Here is a 21,662-nt window from a genome sequence, read left to right as displayed (position 1 = left end):
TTAAGTTGGAAATGAAGATAATTAGAAAATCCTATATATTTAACCAAAACATGGTTTCAGACCTGTACAAATTTTGTAACAACACCCTTCCCGTTCTCATTTAACTTTGCTTATTTAATCTCTTGAGTACTTATGCTGTCTGGTAGTAAGCATAAATTGTTGTCTAATTTCAGTGCCTTCAATTACTCTAAGTAGAGTTTGGCTTATTTTAACCAAGCTACCCTAGTCAGGATTATATATTAGTAAGATGTTAATCTTTCAGCTTTTCTTTGAAAAATAGAGCCTGTCCAATAAGCAGAACTGATCTTTAGAGGATTATAAATTTGGAGGCCAATTAATAGAAATGTTGGGTACTGTTTAAGAATTCTAGTTTTTATTTTTTCTTCCAGTTTAAAGGGAGTGGGGGGAATGGGAAGAGATTAACCAAAGAACTTATATGCATATATGCATAGGCCATGGACATGGACTGTAGTGTGGTGAAGGCCTGGGTGGGGCAGGGGTGGGTGGAGGGAGGAAGTGGGGGTGGGAAATAGCGACATCTATAATACTGTCAACAATAAATAAACTTAAAAATTTTATTTTTTGAAAGATGAAACTTATCAATATCGTATATGATAGATTTAATACTTGTATTAACATTGGTACAAAATTAGAATAAGTATTTAATACAATTAAGTAGAGAAACATGTGAGCATGTTGTTGAATATTTTCTCAGTATTTTTAAATAGTCGAACAAACATACACACAATTTAAAAAAACAACAACACATTTCACCTATTTCCTCATTTTCTCCTTTTGAGTTTCTTTCTGAAAGACTAGGTCCCTAAACTGAGCTACCTGATGGTATAGTGCAAGAATGTGTCTGTGAAGGAAATGGGCTAGAACAATGGTTCCCAACCCCTTTTTTGGCCATGCCCCACCTAAGCACCTCTAAAATCCTGATGCCCCCTCTGTGACATATAATTTTTATTATTCAAAAAGTGAACTCCTATTCACGTGGAGGAAGCCTAAAAAGCCATGAACTTGGTCTAAAAAAGCTTCAAAAGAACATGGCGTCCATGAAAAATAAAAAAAATGAAAGGACAGTTGAAGTACCGAGGAAGAAATCACTAAGAAATTGTTTAAAAAATAACAACATGAAGTTTAGCAAATAAAGTTTCAAAACATATAATAGAGAATTGAAATGCATAAATGTCACAGTATATATTTATATAATGTATATGAGGCCCCTAGAACCATAAGAAATTCACTGTTAATAACTCATTCTCGAATTGCCCCCCTTAAACATCAAATTGCCCCCCTGTGGGGCATGTGCCTCATGTTGGGAACCACTGGGCTAGAGGCTTAGAAAATCCCTCTCCTCTTTCTCCATTCTTCTCCTTTCACTTGTCATCTCATCCTCTAATCTTAATATAGGAGAAATTATATAATGGCAATGATCTTAAAGCTCTCCAAGATTTCTGAATGCATTTTCATGAACAAATAGATTCTTTATTTAGTGATAATAGTAACTAAATTAAAAATTGAGGTGTACTCAACATTTTATAAAATGCTCAGTTAAGTGTTCAGTTAGATCACTTTCACCCATGTAACTACCATCCAGAACAAGATATAGGACGTTTTTATGACCCCAGAAATTTCCTTCATGCCTCTTTTTCTTTCATTACCCCCTCCCTACCAGTTTCTGACTTCTGTCACCATAGGTTAGTATTGCCTGTTCTTGGAAGTCACATAAACAGAATAATACTATATATATAATTTACAGTTATGGTGTTTGAGATTCAAACACATCATTTCATCAGAGCCCAAAAGTGATAAAAGTGTACATAAACCCTTTGATGGTTTTATTTTATTGTTATAACTGATTGTCATCCAGCTGTGTTACAGGTATTGGCTGTTGCATATAAGAGAGGCTAAGCAAGGGAGCAGGTTTAGGTTAAAATCCATCGCAGTGTCAGAATCTAAAGACTCATCCTGGTGGACCCAGGCACAATTGGGAGGTAAGCAGATCTATTTTTGGTACCTGCTCAGTTTGCTTTGACTTCTGGATCCTTTCCATTATCCTTCTAGTGCAGTGGTTCTCAACCTTCTGGCCCTTTAAATACAGTTCCTCATGTTGTGACCCAACCATAAAATTATTTTCGTTGCTACTTCATAACTGTAATGTTGCTACTGTTATGAATCATAATGTAAATATCTGATATGCAGGATGGTCTTAGGTGACCCCTGTGAAAGGGTCGTTAGACCGTCAAAGGGGTCGCGACCCACAGGTTGAGAACCACTGTTCTAGTGCACCAGGTAGGAATCATTTGTTTCTTATCAAGGGGCTATCTGCTCAACACTTAAGGTGTTTTGCCTTTCCAAAGCATATGTAAAATGTTTAAATCTCTACTGGTGGAATTCCAGGTCCATTCAGGGAACAGAGGAGAGGTCTTTAGGATGGAAATCACATGCCTCATGAGTATCATTTAGACCAGGGACTGGAAAAGTTTTTCTAAAAAAGTAGTTTGGCTTCACTGGCCACATGGTCTCTGTTGCAAACCTGCTATTATTAGCATGAAAGCAGCAATACATAACCCAAAAGATTAACTGTTATAATAAAACTTTATGTACAAAAACTTTATTACAAAAAACTTTATGTGATAAAACTTTCTGTGGTCCTTGGGCCATAGAACCCAGTCCCCTAATGTACACAGCTTCTTCTTCTGCCTACTGTGAGGCTTATATAGTAAGCTTATCCTAGCAAAATACAGACAATTAGTTCTCTAGAATAGGTAAAGCCAAGAGGAACTGGAGATTTCACCTATTACAGCCTCTCACTTTTCAGCGAGGATTCTGAATCTCAGAGCAATAACTTTTGTTGGAAGGTCACAAAGAGTCAATGGAAGAGCCCCAGACAATTCAGAACTCTCAAGTCTTTGACCAGGGTTCTTTGCTCTATTCAGATTGTGATGGATGTAACTCACAGTACCACAGGACCTCAAATATACTATCAGATTGACATTGGGGAAACTGGCAAACTGTCTTAGCTCACTTATTTTAAAGGAATAAGACAGAGAGAGAGGGAGAGGGAGGGAGAGAGAGAGAGAGAGAGAGAGAGAGAGAGAGAGAGAGAGAGAGAACAATGGGAATTCAAGTAGGAGCACTCTGGAAACTGAATTGGCCAAGAAAAAATGAGAATTACATATTTAGCCACCAGTTTAATTAATGAAAATAAACAAGTTGCCAAAGAGATATCAATTGTTCCAGCCAAAACAATGAAAATAAATTAATAAAAGTACCTCACTTTGGGAGGATCTCTTCAACTCTTTATAGATATCATATAGTCTATTGAAGTAAAGCATTCATTTTAAAAGAATCAGACTCAAGCAAAAACTTATTTTTTTTTTTGGAGCTCTCAGTTTATGCCCCCCCCCCCCCAAGAAATTGAATAACTGATACAAATTGACTTATACATTGGAAGTAGCTGGCTTCATAGTAATCACAAACATATGCTGGGATCCTAGTGGTTCTACCGAAATTCCAGTTTTCAGACTTCACATTTAGCAGAGACATATATAGCTCTAACCCCCCAGTTAACGTGGCCTGCGATTGCATGACCCAGCTGGGGATGGTGATGAGGGTTTTCCTAGTGTGTGCACCAGAGGGATCCAGGGCAGGCAGAGGGAGAAGACTTTGGGTCAACACGAATGAAACCCTGGCCCGCATAGGCATTTTGGTAAATCCATGAAGGCAAGAATGTTACTAATAACAGAGCAGATTTTGGAGGTCATCTCAAACTTGGTCAGCTGCAGTTAAGACTGTGGCTGCTGGTATTATGGAGTGCACCTCTATTTGTTTGGGGAAAGTGGTGAAAGAGATTCAGTTACAGGTTTTCTGCCTTCCTGGAATGATGCCACTCTGAGAATAGAATTCTCCACATATCCAAACATGATTGGACTTCAAATTCAGGAAATATTCTATTAAATGACCCATTTACTGCATCGGTACTAATTTTGAGGAACTGTTTTACATTTAACTTACCTCTTTTTTTCCCCGCTGTTAGGATGAATTTATTTAAAGCCAAATTAAAAATTATATTGTCAAAATTATTTGATGAACTATTGAAGCAAAGTAACTGTTCACAAACTGAGCATGTGTGGCTGATACTGTCCTTGAATTTGGAATGTACTTTCATTGCTCAGAGATATTCAAATGGAAGCAAAAGTGATGTATTTTGTGTTTCCTTGTTACTCGTTGCTTGGGGACCTGAGTTGTATTTTTACATACTGACAAAAAAGGTTATTATTTTTATCATGTAGTTCTTAGCTTTTTCAAGTCATAGAACTCTTTGAGAATCTAATAAAAGCATTAGGTCCCTATGAAAAGTATCCATATTATGCTATTCAGACTTGCATATGTCTTTTCAGGTGAGTTCATGGGCTATATAGGTTAAGAATATGCTGATTAAATTAGTATTTTAAATGTCTTCCTTTTTTTAATCCAGGATATCTTTACATTGTAGGTATGATGACCATTTTCTGTACCTGGAGAAACCTCTCAAAATATTAAGAGTGTTTCCCTAATACCTAGAGATTAGCTTTGAACAAATGTGGAACAAGTTCAATATAAATATAGCACATGGCTAACCTAGGGAGAGGCTGCTAGAATGCCTGCTGTGTCTTAGGCGGCCATTCTATGTTGTGTCTCTATAATCAGGACACTTCTGGGTGGCTTTGCTGTGATGAACAACATCTGTGGCTCAGGCATTTCTGGCTGATGTGAGAGAGCTGACAGGGCAGAGTCTGGGAGCGCCCTGGGCTCACGAGATAATACCTGTATGAATAGGATATTTATGTGCTCAGAAGGGAAAAATGTTGGCAATCAACACTTAATGAGATCATGGTGCAAGAAGGTACTGAGTTTTAGCCACTTCTCAAGGAAGGAGTAGAGGAAACAGAAGCCCTTCCGTATTTCACATATGAGGGTGGGCATTGTCTAATTGTTGTTGAATAGGAAGATAAGGGAAATTAATCCTTTTTTTTTTTTTTTTTGGCCCTCACACCTACAAGTCCATGGCCTATTTCCTCATGGGAGCCTGCTTGGTGTTTCTAGTACTTTCCTCCTCGGATGCCTATGCAGGGGTGTGATCTGCATGTGAGACCACCAGTTTCTAGTCTTGGGTGCTAAGACAGAGAGAAAAATGTTTGTTTATGCAAATGAAGCATTTCTGAGATTAAGGTGAAATCTTCTAGCACCTCTCTGACCAATATTATCAAAATAACATGAGGCAAAATGTGTGCACTAAGTCAAGCAGAGCAAACAACTGATCTGTTTGCACATCATCCAGTTGGTAGGCCACAGGCAACGGTACACTAAGAACAGATTCAAGAAAGGTTAGAAGTCATGACTAGTAAATCAGTAGCATATCCTTAGAGGAAAGTTAGGAATGTAAGCACCAAATATTACTGTGCTTGCCCCTGCAAACAGTTCCTGGTGGCATTGTCTGACAAATTTCTGGACTGGACATATATTCCTCCTTACCCAGGGGTTCATACCCTGCCTTGATTCTATATAGCCTGTTCTTCAGTCAGTTCATCAGTCAGTTCATGGTTCCAAGGATCCTTAGAAACATCTAGCCTTATTTATACAATGAGGAAACTAAGAAATTAGCATCTCAGGCTTCTGCTATTCTCACATTTCTATACCATTTTTTTATTGTTTAAAGTATTATATGTCTCCCTTTTCCTCTGTATGACCCCCCTCCCCCGCCACTCCTACCCCTGAGGGCAAGCCCCCACTGCCCCAGTGTCTGTGTCCATTGGTTATGCTAATATGCATGCATACAAGTCCTTTGGTTGATCTCTAACCCCACCCTCCTGCCCCGCCTTCTCTTTGAGCTTGGACCTTCTGTTCAATGCTACCTTGTCTCTGTCTGGATCTATTTTTTTTTGTTCATCAGTTTATGTTGATCATTATATCCCACCTATGATGGGATCATGTGACGTTTATCTTTAACTGGCTTATTTTGTTTAGCATAATGCTCTCCAAATTCCATCCATGCTGTTGCAAATGGTAAAAGTTCCTTCTTTTTTATAGTAGTGTTGTATTCCATTGTGTAGATGTACCAAAGTTTTTTAATCCACTCATCTGCTGATGGGCACTTAGGCTGATTCCAAATCTTAGCTATTATAAATTGTGCTGCTATGAACACAGGGGTGCATATATCCTTTTTGATTGGTGTTTCTGGTTTCTTGGGATATAGTCCTAGAAGTGGGATTACTGGGTCAAATGGGAGTTCTGGAAGAGCATACCGTGTTCATGGATTGGTAGAATAAACATTATTAAAATTTCCATACTACCCAAAGCAATTTCTAGATTCAACGCAATACCCATTAAAATACCAATGGCATATTTCACAGACCTAGAACAAACGCTCCAAAAATTCATCTGAAATAAAAAAAGACCCCAAATAGCCATAGCAATCCTGAAAAAGAAGGACAAAGTTGGAGGGATCACAATACCAGATATCAAGCTATATTACAAAGCCACGGTTCTCAAAACTGCCTGGTACTGGCACAAGAACAGACATAAAGACCAAGGGAACAGAACAGAGAACCCAGAAAAAGACCCAAGCCATTATGCTCAATATTTCACAAAGGAGGCAAGAGCATACAATGGAGTCAAGACAGTCTCTTCAATAAATGGTGCTGGGAAATTTTGTCAGATACATACAAAAAAATGAAACTAGATCACCAACTTACACCATACAAAAAAACAAATTCAAAATGGTTAAAGGACTTAAATGTAAGACGGGAAACCATAAAAATCTTAGAAGACAACATAGGCAGCAAAATATCAGACATATGTTGTAGCAATATCTTCACCGATATAGCTCCTAGGGCAATGGAAACTAAGGAAAAAATAAACAAATGAGATTACATCAAAATAAAAAGCTTCTGCACAGCAAAAGAAACCATCAGCAAAATAACAAAGTCCACTGCATGGGAGAACATATTGCCAATACTATTTCAGATAAGGGTTTAATTTCCAAAATTTACAGGGAACTCATACAACTTAACAAAAGAAAGATAAACAACCCAATCAAAAAATGGGAAATGGACCTAAATAGACGCTTTTCGAAAGAGGACATAGAAAAGGCTGAAAGACTATGAAAATATGCTCAAAGTCACTAATCATCCGAGAGATGCAAATCAAAACAACAATGAGGTAGCATCTCACACCTGTCAGAATGGCTATCATCAACAAATCAACAAACCACAAGTGCTGGCAAGGATGTGGAAGAAAAGGAACCCTAGTGCACTGCTGGTGGGAATTCAGACAGGTGCAGCCACCGTGGAAAACAGTATGGAGTTTCCTCTATACCATTTTTTAAATGGGAAGGACTGATTCATCATAGTTTCTCATGTTGTTGTTTTGTCATTATAACGTGTGGCATCATAACATAACATTCCTCTATCCAGACTCTCAAGTGGTGCTATGTAACCAAACCTGGGTTTCTGTGGGATGCTTAGCATCCATAGCTTTAGGACTGTGCTCCTTTCCAGGCCTTGGGAAAGGAGGTATATTTAAAGTGGTATTGTCAGTCTGCCCTTCGAAAGGATATTTTAATCCTGGAAGATGTAATTACTGTATTTTGCATTGACATGTTCTTCTCAAGTAGGAAGGTGTAGTAGGTAACTTCAAGGATGTATCCTCAGTGCATGTTCAACGTTCAGTGAGGACCTCAGGGAGGTAAAAGTGATATGTTCAAAGCCAGCCTTCCTTCCTTCCTTCCTTCCTTCCTTCCTTCCTTCCTTCCTTCCTTCCTTCCTTCCTTCTATTATAATTCTTTTTTCCAGTTTTTCAAGACATAATTGACATACTTTGTATAAGTTTAAGGTGTACAGCATAATGATTTGACTTACAAATATAGTGAAATGATTACTGCAGTAAATTTAATTAACCTCCATTATCTTATACTAGAGGCCTGGTGCATGAAAATTCATGCACTGGAGGGGGATCCCTCAGCCCAGCCTGCCCCCTCTCACAGTCCAGGAGCCCTCAGGGGCGGGAGGTGACCCAGCAATCAGGGGAAGGTGATGTCCCATCACACCTCTGCTGCTGCCACTGCCACTGCCACTGCCGGCAGTGCAAACCTCGGCTGCCCCTGGTTACCTGAGCCTCAGGCTGGCCCTGGGTGGCTGGGGGGCTGAGGGGACTGGGGGACTTGGGAGGCAGGCACGCGGCAAGGCCGTGCCCACCTAGTGATGGGCCCGGCCTTGCCACCTGCCTGCCACCCCAGCAGGGCTGAGGGGACTGGGTGCCGCCATCTTTGAGAGCAGGGCAGTCAATTAGCACATTCCCTCCTTATTGGCTGTGGGTGCCACATCTTTGAGGGCAGAGCGGTCAATTAGCATATTCCTTATTGGCTGTGGGTGCTGTCACCTTTGTGACAGCATGAGGGTCAATTAACATATTCCCTCTTTATTAGATAGGATTATTAGATAGGATAGATACAAAACAAGAAAAATGTTTTTTAAAAATGTCATTTCTGATAACCTTCAACTCAGTTCCTATTTCTGGGTTTCTTCTATGTCTCCTGGACCTTTCCTCTTGAAGAAGGGAGCTTAAACTCACCATGCCTGGCAGGTACCCTGCCCTCACTCCTCTCTGGGTCTGGATGCACAATAATAAATGCTAACATTTATTTAGTTCCTCCTCTAAGGCCTGCAGGGGCCAAGAACTTTGTGTGTGTTAACCCCCAGGGCTTTACTCCTAGGTGGTAGGTACTATTTTGCTTCTCATTTTAAAGATTTGGAAACAGAGTGTAAGTAACTAGCCTGAGGGAAATATAATTACCTCATTTCAAAACCCAAACTGCTGCTTCTTTAAAAAAAAAAAAAGTGGCAAAGTATACATGTAGAGCTTGTCATTCTTAACACCACATTCTGCCCCCTTTCTATATATCCTATCGCCCTTGCCTGAGGAGCCAGTCTTCACCCTGTTAAGTCCTATTGTCCTTGGGGATCCGGTCACAGCTTACTTTGCCTAGAAAGCCTTCCCTACTACCTTTCCTCCTCCCTTCCAGCCTGGCTCTATTTTATCTCTGCTGTGCTCCCTGTGAAGCCTGGGCCAATGATAATTGTGATGTTATTTTGCCTGCTTCCTGCTCCCACACTGGACGGCAGCTCCCCGAGAGCAGAAGCCACGGCCTGTCTTTATGATCGCATGCCCAGTAATGCTCTGTAAATGTTGATGGCACGAAGGGAAAGGAGCAGTGTATGAATTTCCTTTTCCAAAATTGAAAAATGAATTTTCTTTTCCAAATTCGACTCTGGTTAAAATTTGTCACAGAAGACAGTTTCTTACAATAAGAAATAGAAAATGAAATGCGGAGGAAACACAGGGAAATGCTAATCAGGGTCAGGTTCCACAAGGTCAGCTGGTTATGTTTTCACTTTGTCAGATTTTATCTCTTGTAAAGAAAAAAAAACCACAAAAAACCACTGGAGGCAAAAGAGAAAGGAAATGCTTTTGTTTTTCATACTGTAAAACCAGCGTTTCCATGACCTCATTGTGAGGCAATCCCTCCTATTGTAGATAATATGTCTCCTGTGAAAGTGCAGAATCTAATTTAGGGCTTGGTAACTTGGGATAATTCATAGGATATCAGAGACTGTAATTTTAAAGACTTGAAAATGATGGCCAGGAGGAATATGCATAGAAATTGATTGTTGGGGCTGGAGCATAGAAAGGCAAAATGAACAGTGCCAACTAAGTCAACAAGAAGGAATATCACCCAACTGGTGGGCTCAGGATACTCTATGGTTCTCTACTGTGGTGTTCCACCCCCAGATGACACTGCCAGACCCAGGAAAAGCAGCTGCAGTGACATCATAGATTACAAAATACTGTAGGTAGTGCTGTCTCTCTGTAATTGTGTAAACCATAAGATTTGCTATTTAACTTGTCTTTCTGATTGTAGTTTGATTTCATGTCCTTGAAATTCTCTAGGGTCATGAAGGTAATTGGCAATTGCTAAGACAAGGAGCCAATTTTCCTATTAGAAGAAATAGCAAAGTCTCTTCCAATTTGAAGATATACCTACAAGACTCTTAAAAAAAATTGCAGGCATCTGGGAAGTTGAACTTCATAAAATAGTGCTTAATTAGAGAGGAAGGAGAGCTACATTTGTAGAACAGACCAATTTGATTATATTTTAACTATTAAATAGATTAATTTTCAGGGTGGTCATTCTTTATTATATACATTTAATTGACATTAAATTATATTAAGAATTTAATTTTAGCTCCCTTTACAAATTGGCCAATGCCCATTCACCCTAGGTAGACTAATAGAATTTCTACTCAGTCATGCTATTTATTAATCCTCATTACTTTTCTTGAAGGGAAAACATGAGTGGGCCAAGTGGATTTCTTTCCTCTAGTGAGTTTAATGACCACAGTTTCTGGAACTATTTTAAAAGAATGTGAGCATTATCATAAACTAGAGTCCCAGTGCACGGATTTGTGCATCGGTGGGGTCCCTCAGCCTGGCCTGCGGGGATCAGGCCAAAACCAGCTCTCCGACATCCCCCAAGGGGTCCCCAATTGTGAGAAGGCAGCTCTCGGGTGACGCACCTCAGAATCAGGCTGCCTCCTCTCTGGTTCCCGGTGTGTCACCTGTGAACCATAGCTGCCAAGTCACCGTAGCTGAACAGATCGGGCGTTGAGCAGCTGCCCCCTGGTGGTCAGTGCACGTCATAGCTACTAGTCAGATGGTCGGATGGTTGGACAGTCGCTTAGGCTTTTATATATATAGATTATTGAGTCTTCAGACCCAAATTCAAACAATGAAGCCAAACAGACCCTTCTTCCTATTCTGATTGCATCACTGGCATCACAGGTCAATCAAGGACTAGTGCTTAACTTAAAAATTTCTTTAGGAGCTTTCTCTTGAGCCTCTCTCCCTAATTTGGTCCCTTTACTTGAGGCCATTTGTGTCTTTAGTTAACACGGACCTCAGGCAGTGCAACAAAGGTTCCAGGCTCAGCAAAACCAATTGCTAAATCACTTCAGCCACTGCACAAAGAGGACCATGTCTAAACAGAAAGGACTGCTGTGAAAAGGGCCCTGGAAGCTTCTCATGGGTGCAAGGTTAATTCTTAGCCTGGGATTGTTGTGTGATGATACAACAGGCTTTGCCCCCACTCCACTAAGGAGCACAGACAGGTAACAATGAGCTCGCTTGTTCCTCTCAACACTTCTTTATCATCTCTGGTCACAGTTCAAGAATGCAGAGGCTAGGTTCCTAAGCAATGCTCAGTGTCATCGCACCAGGGTATTTTTCTGCCTCTTTGTATGCTCATAATTATTCTATTTACTCTTGTCTTTGACCCAGTGGTTGACTATTTCTTTTCTCTTGTTGCTGTAAACACTATATGTAGGAGTAATAGATGAGGTAAAAATAGTGCTTCAAACCATTTCCTAATAAATCAATAGCTTTTGTGTATTACGGAAATGCCATTTAGTCAAGTGATTATGAATCTAGGCTGAGTCTAGGACTTGTAATATCTAGATGCTCTGTTTGAAAAGGTACTAGTGGTCTTATTTTGTAGTTTTTTTGAGTCTTGGAAAGAGACTATTAAATATTTCTGCTTACTAAAAGCTTAAAGTAAAAGTATTACTTTGACATAAGAGCCACTTATTTAATTAAAAATAAATTTCTTCAAATTAGCCTTTTAAAATGTTTTTCTTTGATACATATTTCTATTTTATCTAATGCAAAGTGACAATAAGTATTATATTTTCAGTGAAACCAAATTGAGATCAACTATTTCTTCCTTCTCTCTCCCCTATTTGATTTTGAGATTCATGGGGTTCATGCCATCTTATGATTTACTCTATACCATATAATAAGGTTTCAGCTTATTCTATAACTGCAGACCACAGTTGGAAGAACGTAATATACAAAACCTCACATAGCATGAGGTTTGATTCAAGACTAACTGCTAATAAAGTGGATATTTTCTAAATTAAATGAAAGGATAATATTTGGAGCAGTGGGGTTGAATGAGTTGAGGCATCTTATTTTTGTTTCTGTTTTTAAGTTTGAGTTCTGATGGTCTTCCCAGAGGCATGGCTCTTGCATGTTTCTGACTCTGTGTAGTCAAGATTCATCTAGAAACATTTCAATCCAAGCGCACTGATTTTTGTCTTAGTAAATATGGTCTGTGCTCATAACAGACAAAGAGGTTGCTACAGTTCTTATAAGAGTTTAACTATAAAGCTGACACACAGAATCAAGCTCACATTTTGTGATTAAGATTTGGTCTAGTACTGGTCTACCTTAAGTGAACATGTGCTTATCTTGAGTATCACATCAATAGCTCTAAAATATGTGATACAATTGATTCTCTGTTTGCAATAATTATACCTCTTTTCTTGATGTCTACTTATCTTAAATAAGACCATTTTCATGAAGGAATAAGGTAACAGGTAATTAGGAAGAAATCACTGTTTAAAACATTATTGTAGAATGGAATATATAATTTATTTTTGGCCATGTGACTCTGAAGCTATAATTACTTTTCTTCTTACATAAAATATCCACTTCTTTCTATTAAATGTGATCTTCAGACCTTATTGCAGTTTCTCCCCAAAAGGTAATACATGCAAGCAACTTTTATAGAGAAACTTTTAATGGTATGTCATTATCATAGTGAAGTTAAACCTATCTTTGAATAACTGAGACCAGTTAGCGTTGCTAAATCATGGTGGGATAAGATATATTTCAGGGAAATTAAAGGTGAATACAGTTCTGTATTGGGTATCATCATCAGGATAAGTTTAAATACTAAGATCTTAAAAAAAAACCCACCATGCTGGCTAAGAAAGAGAAGTTCTTAGCACCAGGTGAGAAACAAAGTCAGAATTCAGCAAGTACAATATACAGTTATATCATATAATGAACATACAGTAAAATGTTGAAAAGTTAAATACACAACTTCTATGAAATTGTTTTAGAAAAGAATTTTTAAAAATAGTAAAAAGCTTATTTTCTACTGACATTTATATTGTTTTTCCAGCACATTCAAAACACTTTCCAAAGTCACTGGCAGTTCCTTAGCAGTATAAAAGATTCATAACTAGAAAAAGGGATTAATTCTATAAAGCAACAATTAGAGTTGATTTCAGATTTATTATCTAAAGCTCATCTCAGTTTACTTTAAGCTACTGCAATATAACTTTCCCTTTAAAGTCTCTCTCGCCATTACTATTACTTTACATTCTAATCTTTAATTCATATGAAGGAATTTGTTAGTTAGTCGGGGTCAGAGACTCAATCTCTTCTAGAGGATCAACACGGAAATAGGCCTTGTCCTCCCCTGGGTTTATTTCACATTACTGATTTTACCTAGGTGTACTTCAGAATACAAATGTCTAGGTACTATATATTCATGTCAGGGGTCCTTAGAATACAGGAAAAGGAATTCATGAGATTATACTTATGTCTATCTACAATAACCCTTTCCCCCCAAGTTAAATAGCAGGTTTTAAAACCCATGTAGACATATAGAGAAAAGTGCATACACTGTATGATTCCATTCATATATCATACAAAAATAGTCAATACAAATCTATGGTATCAGAGCTCAAGATAGTGGTACCCCTAGGGTGGGAGTGGGGCAGAGTGTGGGAGGAACCTGAAGCCATGGCCAAGTTATATTATGTACTGAAGGTTCAGATTCTTCATCTGTAGAAAGGTATTTAATAGTATGTATAGTTCTTGGCATACTATGTGGTGCATAGTAAGGCTTTAACAAGCACTCAGTACCAGTACTATAAATAGCCAATGGCCTGCTGATAGTCCCAGAGGTTTCTTAAATTCAGGAAACCCATTTGACTTTATCTTCCTGCACAATTATTGACCTATTTGCTGGTAACATGGAAATCATTCTCCTTTTCCCTCGTGTCCTCCATCAGTCACCAAGTCTGTTTAGATTTTCAGAGTACATCAGTTCCTTTCATCCCCATGGCATGATTCAAACGATCAGCGTTTCTCAAATGCCTTGATTCACCTCTTGCTATTTATTCTCTAACAATCTCTATTGCAAAAGGGTTTTATTTCATTCAGTTTCTTTTTAATGTTCTACACCATTCTCTTCCAGTTAACACGTTATTCCTTCTATTAGAAAGAGTTCTCTGTGTCTCTCTTTGCCTCTCCCACTGTTATATGCTGAATTGTGTTCCCCCAAAGACCCAACGCCCAGTAACTCAGAATGTGACTGCATTTGGAGGTAGAGCAATTAAAGTGGCAATTGAGTTAAAATGGGGTCATTAGAGAAGGCCCTGCTCCAGTCTGATTGCTCTGAGAAGAAGAGGAAGTTAGGCCACATACTGGCACAGAGGGAAGACCAGGTGAAGACAGAGTGGGAAGAGAGCCATCTTCAAGCCAAAGAGAGAGGCCTCAGAATGAAACCAGCAATGCCCACACTTTGATCTCCGACTGCCAGCCTCCTGTGAGAAAACAAATGTCTCTGTTTAAGTCACTTTACGGATGGTATATTGTTGGGGCAGCCCCAGCAAACTAATATATCCACAATGAATTTCTTTCATTCCTCAGGACTGAGCTTTGACCATTCACTATGGGCCTGGGCCTGCTCACATTAATTCTCAAAAAAACCTTTATGATGGGGAGGCAGTTTTATCATCCTAAATATACTGATCAGAAAACAGGGGGAAAGAGAGATTCCCAACCAATGTGATTGTGTCCAATAGTCTCTTTTCTCTTATTTGTCAAGGTAGAATATTCTTACACAGTATTAGAGTTTGACTCCAGACTAGCCTTATTTACCTTATCATAGTATTCATCCAATGTTCCTGCAAATAGCTGTTTAATTTTCTTCTCCCGGAGGGCAAAGTCTGTCTGTATTTTTCCTCCCATCTATCGGCCAGTGTCCAGCACAGTGTGTGGCCCACAAATATTTGTTGGATGCTCCTAGCTCCGGTGCAGATGAACTGCCATAAGGAGCCCTGTGCAGCCTGCAGATGGGGAAGGAGAATAGCAGCGATGCTCTGAAGTGGAGGGGATGGAAGAGCAGGAGTGTGGCTCACAGGGCTCAAGTAAGCATGGCATCTCTTAGCATCTCCCTCTTCTTCCCCCACAGTGTGTGCAAGGCTCTTTATTTGTGGTAAGGGAAAGAGAGTATGAAAGCAGACAAGTAATTATCAAGAAATATTTTATAACCAATCTATATTCCTGTATCTAGTTGGCCCTCTCCTGGCTATTTTATTCTATCAAAACATTAAAAAAAGATAGTGTGTTTTCTTCAGAATTTTAGGAATAGATGATAAAATCTAATTCTATACAGTTTAATTTGTACATGGGAAGAGTCCTCATAGAATAAAATAATAAGACTAAGTAATTCCAGTGAAGGACAAATATCTCAATTATTGAATTATTTGATGTTAAAAAATAATGCAAGGTGACACATATTTTATAATTTTGTAGGTACTTTCTACAATCCAAGGTCCATTAACACTGGCACACTGGCCCATGTCGATTCCTGTGATCCAATGAAAGCTGGCCCACGCTAATTCAGAATTATAATTTTAAACTTAAGCTTTTAATTCATTTGATGAGTATTAATGAACTACTTAGTGAGCGCCAGACATCGGGGACATGAAGGTAATAAGATAGTCTCTGCCCTCAGAATATTTTGTCTAGTGGAAGAGACAAATGTGAGAGCAAATACATGCAATGAGGGAGATGGGCTGGGATTGAGGTATATTCAAGACCAAGGGCACAAAGGAGGCAGCAGCTGTTACCACCTGGGAGACAGGAAAGCTTTTAGAGGCAATGGCCTTTATCCTGGGTCCTGAGAGAGAAATCCTTGAAAACATATAGCTCCACTTAGAAATAAAACAAATTATTTCAGACAGTTCTTCACATGACATAAAACTTTCTAAATATAGGATTATCATCAAAAGTTACTTTCATCGCTGGCCCGTGTGCTTCAGTTGGTTGATTGTTGTCCCATGCACCAAAAGGTTGCCAGTTCGATTCCTGGTCAGGGCACATGCCCAGGATGTGGGCTCAATCCCCTGTAGGGGTGCATGGGGGAAGCAACTGATCAATGTTTCTCCCTTACATTGATGTTTCTCTCTCTCCCTCCTCTTCCTTTCTTTCTAAAATATTAATCAAAACATATTTTAAAAAATTATTTTCAAAAAATAAACATAGCCACAATCTAAGTACACCTACTTTCTACTCTAGAGTTCATTTTTTATTTTATACTTGGAATGATATTTTATTAATAACATTTATATGATCAAGGACAAGAGCGATATTTTCTAATGACAAAAGGCTAATTTCATAAAGAAAATTTAATAACCCTATATGTGTATGCATGAACCATAAGGCTTCAAAATATTTGAAGTAAAAACTTTGAGGACTGAAAGGAGAAACAGACAACTCCCAGTGATAGTTGGAGATGTCCGCACTCCTTTCTCAGTAATAGAACAAATTGTGGCAGAAATAGAGTTGTGCTATTCAGACCACTTTTCCAAAAAGTAGTATACTTAGCTATACCTTCAGCTGTCACACTTTGGGAATCTAACACATAGTCACACCATGGCTATCCTGTCAGCTCATGTCTGAGCACATGAGTGGGGCCAATATCTGCTGGGGACTGCTGATTAGCCTGGCTGAGACTTCCTTGGACCTGCACTCAGGGTGAGGCTCTTTCTCTGCCCAATCCTGCTCCCTCTCACCTTTATCTTTCACAAGTGTTTCCTCCAATAAGTCTCGTGAACCTTTGATTCAGTTCTTGATTTCTGTTTTCCTCAAGACCCAAACTGACACAGAAGTCTGCTTTGTCTGAATTAATATGGCCATGCAAGATTTCTTATGATTAATGTTTACATGGTAAATTTAGTCCATCCTTTTACTTTTACTCTGTGTATATAATTGAAATGTGTTCCTTTTTTTTTTTAATATATTTTATTGATTTTTTACAGAGAGGAAGGGAGAGAGATAGAGAGTCAGAAACATCGATGAGAGAGAAACATCGATCAGCTGCCTCCTGCACATCTCCTACTGGGGATGTGCTCGCAACCCAGGTACATGCCCTTGACCGGAATCGAACCTGGGACCCTTGTGTCCGCAGGCTGACACTCTATCCACTGAGCCAAACCGGTTTTGGCATGAAATGTGTTTCTTGTAGGCAACATATAGAGCTGGATTTAGTCTACTATCTTGCTATATGTTTTCTATTTATCCCATCTGTTCTCTTTACCACTTTTCCTCTTTCCTGGCCTTCTTTTGGATTACATAAGTTTTGTTTTATTTTGTTTTTTTGTATTCTCTTTTATCTCCACTTTTGTATTATAACTCTTTGTTGGTTATTTTTAGTGGTCACTCCAGAGTTTAGAATATGGCACTTTATCTTATCACATCCCACCTAAAAGTAATATTATATTATTTCACATATATGTAAGAACCTTATGATTTTATGCTTTTATTTTTCTCTTTCCTGAGCTTTTTGATTTTGTTGTCATAAATTTTATTTATTTCATATGTCAAAAACCTTGGTGTTATTTTTGTTTTAACCAGTCAATTTTATTTTAAAGAAGTTAAAATATAAGAAAATTCTTTCTTATGTACCTACATATTTACAAACTCCCACACTTTTATTCTTTTGTGTAGGTCCCAAGTTTCTATCTAGTATTATTTTCTTTCTTTTTAAAAAACTAACATTTCTTGTAGTGCAGATCTGCTGTATATGAATTATCTGTACTTTTGTTTGTCTAAGATTGTATTTATTTTGTCTTTTTTTAAAGGATATTTCCACTGGATATAGAATTCTAGGTTAACCTTTTTTCTTTCATTACTTGAAAGGTGTCATTCTACTGCTTTTTGCTTGGGTTGTTCCTAATCAGAAGTTTGCAGTCACTCTTATCTTTGTTCTTCTGTACATAATATGTCTGTTTTCCCCTGCTCTGCTACTTTTGCTTTTTCTCGTTATCTTTTTTTTCAGCAATTGCATCATGATATGCCAGGCTGGTTTTTTTGTTTTTGTTTTTTTGGTGTGTGTTTTTTTGGGGTTTTTTTTTTTTTTTGGTGGGGTTCATTGAGTTTCTTGGATCTCTTATTTATAGTTTTTGTTGAATTTGGACACAGTTCAGCCATTATTCCTTTATATCATTTTTATCCCCTTTTCCCATCCCAGGACTCCAGTAACACATATGTTAGCTTACTCGATGTTATCTCACAGGTCACTGAGACTCTGTTAATTTTTCAGCCTTTTTCCCCCTGTGTTTTGCAGTTTGGATATTTTCTTTTTATTATTGAGACATAATTGACATATACTTTTTAATTAATTACATTTTATTTTATAACAACAGCTTTTTATTACATGGATCAAATATGCAGCAGACCAGTCATGCCCCCTGACATTTAATAATCACATCCAATAAAAGCTTGTTAGAGCATTCCTCAACACTCTACTACTAATTCTAAGGGGCTTCCTTCAAATTCCCTTTACAAAGCCTTGCACAAAGAAGTTAAGCACCAGAAGAAAGATTGTTGTTAACAGTAATTTTACTTCATCCTCCTCCTCATCATCAATAAACATACAGTTTCTTCCTTTGAAATGCATGGCATTGTAAATGGGTACTACACTCTGCCTATGGTACAAAGTACATAAGTACAGTATACCAATACAAAGTTGAAGCCATTAAAAAGAGCTTAATAACAACTACTAGGAGATGATGAAATCTGGAATGTTAATGGAATCTAAGAAGATATTTAGAAACAACACACAAACTCAAACATTATAGTGAATGTTTTACTTGGGAAGGGGTGAGAGGGGATTTTTTTATGTGGGTTTTCTAAGTTGCTCTTAGTTTATTTTCTTTCTGCTGTTATCATTAAATACTGCAAAGCATTGTGAGCTGTATCACTCTGCACATTGCCACAGGGGATCCCAGTGCCATGATAGACCGTGATGGGATTGGTGTACACTTTAGTGCAACACTGATAATGTTCCTTGGCCCTCAGTTTGCTTATATACAAATATGTTATATTAAAACCTTGTTCCTTGGTGATTTCACTAAGCAGCTGGATATAATCTGTATTTGGAATACTGAGGAAGCTTCTTTTCAGTAAGTTGATCTTTTCACCAGGAGAATTCTTCAAATAATGCCAAGTACATCCTAAAGAATGACCTACTACTTTTGTTAAAGAATGTGGTTCTTTGGAGAAATATTACAGAATTTCTTGAGAAATTTCTCAGCAGTATTTCTCTTGGCCTTTTTTTTTCTTGTTGCTCCCTTTCCAGTTTCCATAAGTGACTCGAGCCTGTGAATTGTGGTATATTCTTCTTTATGAGCAACTAGAGGCTCAGTACATGGAATTTGTGCACTGGTAGGGTTCCTAGTGCCTGCCGCCACCAGCCAGGTAGTCCCTCCCTTCTCTTGGACTCCTGCTGCTACTGCCACCACCAGCAGGGGCCTCCCTCCTGTCCCCCAGCCGGCCCTGCCCCCAGGTCGAACTCCTGGATGAACTCCTGGTCGGTTGAGGGGACAATTTGCATACCACGCTTTTATTATATAGGATTCTTCCTTTCTGGGAAAGGGTATATTCAGGAAGTCTCCAGCCATGATAAACAGCCAATTCCTGTAATGAACAAATAGGATTAAGTTTGGTTGTTTGGAAGGATCAGGCATTAAGGGGTCAGGAACTACAAAGCAAATACTTGCATTGGCTTTCAAAATGTTTGTGGTAGATTCTGCAGCTCTGTTTCACCAGCTTATTATTTGTACCTTCATCCATGCAGGTTGTCACCAACGATTACTCTGAAGGTGAAAGTGGGCACATGTATTTGCACATCAGATCTTTCACATCATAAATCATCCGGGACATTCTTGGTCTTTATGCCATATTTGTGTAATACCGAAATTTGGTATTTTCCCTAGCATAGCTGTAATCATATTCCCCAAACGGAAGGTCCTGCTGTCTTTTTGCCCCAGTTGCGGGGCCACCATGCAATGCCTGCTCTGGGGCCTGAAGAGAAGGGAGGGCTCAATGGTGGTAGGAAAAGCGGTGCATTGGAGAGGGCATGCCCTTGCTCCCAGGGTCATCCAGTCCCTGAGAGGAGCACTCCAGTGTCCGCACTGGCACTACCACTCAATATTTTTTATTTTTTTTTAAATTGACATATAAGGTATTTTCTATACTGTTTTGCCTTTTAATTTACTGGTCTCTTCTTTGGAAATTAGTTAATGTTATGATAATTCCATCTGGTATATTTTCATTTCAAATTTTAAAAACTCTAAAATCTTACTCCTTTTAATCTTTCATTTATCTCCTCTTTGTTTGAAATTCTTAAGTATATTGAGCATAATTATAATTATCCTTTTGTACTAATTCATCAGCTCTGTCATTTGAGTTTGTTTCTATGTCTTCTTTTTCTGATTCTTTGCATGTGTCATAGTTTTTAATTGAATGATGGACTTGTGATATTTTTTGTTTGTTGTTTTATTTAGTGTAAAGTTTTATTGTCTTTCTTTCTTTTAAAAGGGTTGTTAGGGCAGGTCTACAATAGTCTTTGTTCTAGGGCTGAGTTAGCTTTACCATTAAACTGATACTTTAAAGTATCTGTATATATAAAAAGCTAAGTGACCGATCGTCCGTCTGTCCAACCGTCTGACCAACCAACCGCCGGTACATATGACGTGCACTGGCAATTTAAAAATAAATGTTGACTCATGCATGCATGATACATATAAAGCTCTTGCTGGTGCCAATCGTACACATGTGTTTTGATTTGTCATTGTTGATCATGAATTTGGTTGACACTTTTATTATAGAGAAAGGGCAAATAGCGATATTAAAATATTCCTTCTAATTAATTTTCTTTCAATGTGCATGAATCTGTGCACTGGGTCATTAGTCAAATTACTAAAGCATTTTTTGGTGTTGTGACCTTAAGCCCAGGTACTCAGCAAAGACTTCCTATTCTGGCTGGTAATAACTCAAGTGTCTCCTAGCACTCTGGCAGATCTGGGAATTGGGTACTTATAGATCTTCATTTGTTTTTTTGCCCATAATTATGAAGTTGACCTTGTGTATGTCAACTTAATATTCAGCAGCAAACTCAAGGAAACCCCTGTATCGATTTCTTGAGCTCCTTGTCTGCATAGATCCTCCCTGTAAGGTACTTTTCCCAGAGAATTCCATCTGCCTTAGCCTCAGTGCACTCTGTTCTGTGGCCCCGTAACCCCCTGAGGCCCCAGTGTTCTTGGCTTTCCTCTCATTGCACTGCTGGTCTGGAATGTGCTTTCAGGCTGAAAGATGGGATGACTGTGGAACTCACTGCAGATGGTCCCCTTTTCTCAGGGAGCACATTTTGTGCTTCCTTTAATCGAATATCTATAAACAGTTTTTCACATATTTTATCCAGTTTTCCAGTTATTTACATTGGAAAGGCTAATCCAGTCCCACTTAATCCATCATTGCCAGAAACAGAAGTTTCATTTTTATGCTCTGAATGTTTTCTCCTACATATAAGGTAGCCTCTGAGACCATCTCTGGTGTTGAGAGAGAAATAGTTTTATGGGAGAGAGAGAAGAGACTACAAGGCCATTTGCTGTGATGTAGACAAGCACGGGCTAAAG

At 38.6% G+C, this 21,662-nt stretch overlaps 1 protein-coding gene and 1 pseudogene across 3 annotated transcripts in view; one reads left to right on the top strand and one right to left on the bottom strand.

Annotated features, from left to right (window-relative positions):
• The window catches only part of ARHGAP28 (Rho GTPase activating protein 28), a 134,939-nt gene that overhangs the window by 16,769 nt on the left and 96,508 nt on the right, over positions 1 to 21,662 (top strand). The window lies entirely within an intron of this gene.
• On the bottom strand, positions 18,880 to 20,126 carry LOC118663165 (annotated as a pseudogene).

The sequence above is a fragment of the Myotis myotis genome, unplaced genomic scaffold, assembly GCF_014108235.1.
Source record: "Myotis myotis isolate mMyoMyo1 unplaced genomic scaffold, mMyoMyo1.p scaffold_m19_p_9, whole genome shotgun sequence".
NCBI classification, from domain to species: domain Eukaryota; kingdom Metazoa; phylum Chordata; class Mammalia; order Chiroptera; family Vespertilionidae; genus Myotis; species Myotis myotis.
This window is presented reverse-complemented; position numbering and strand designations above follow the sequence as displayed.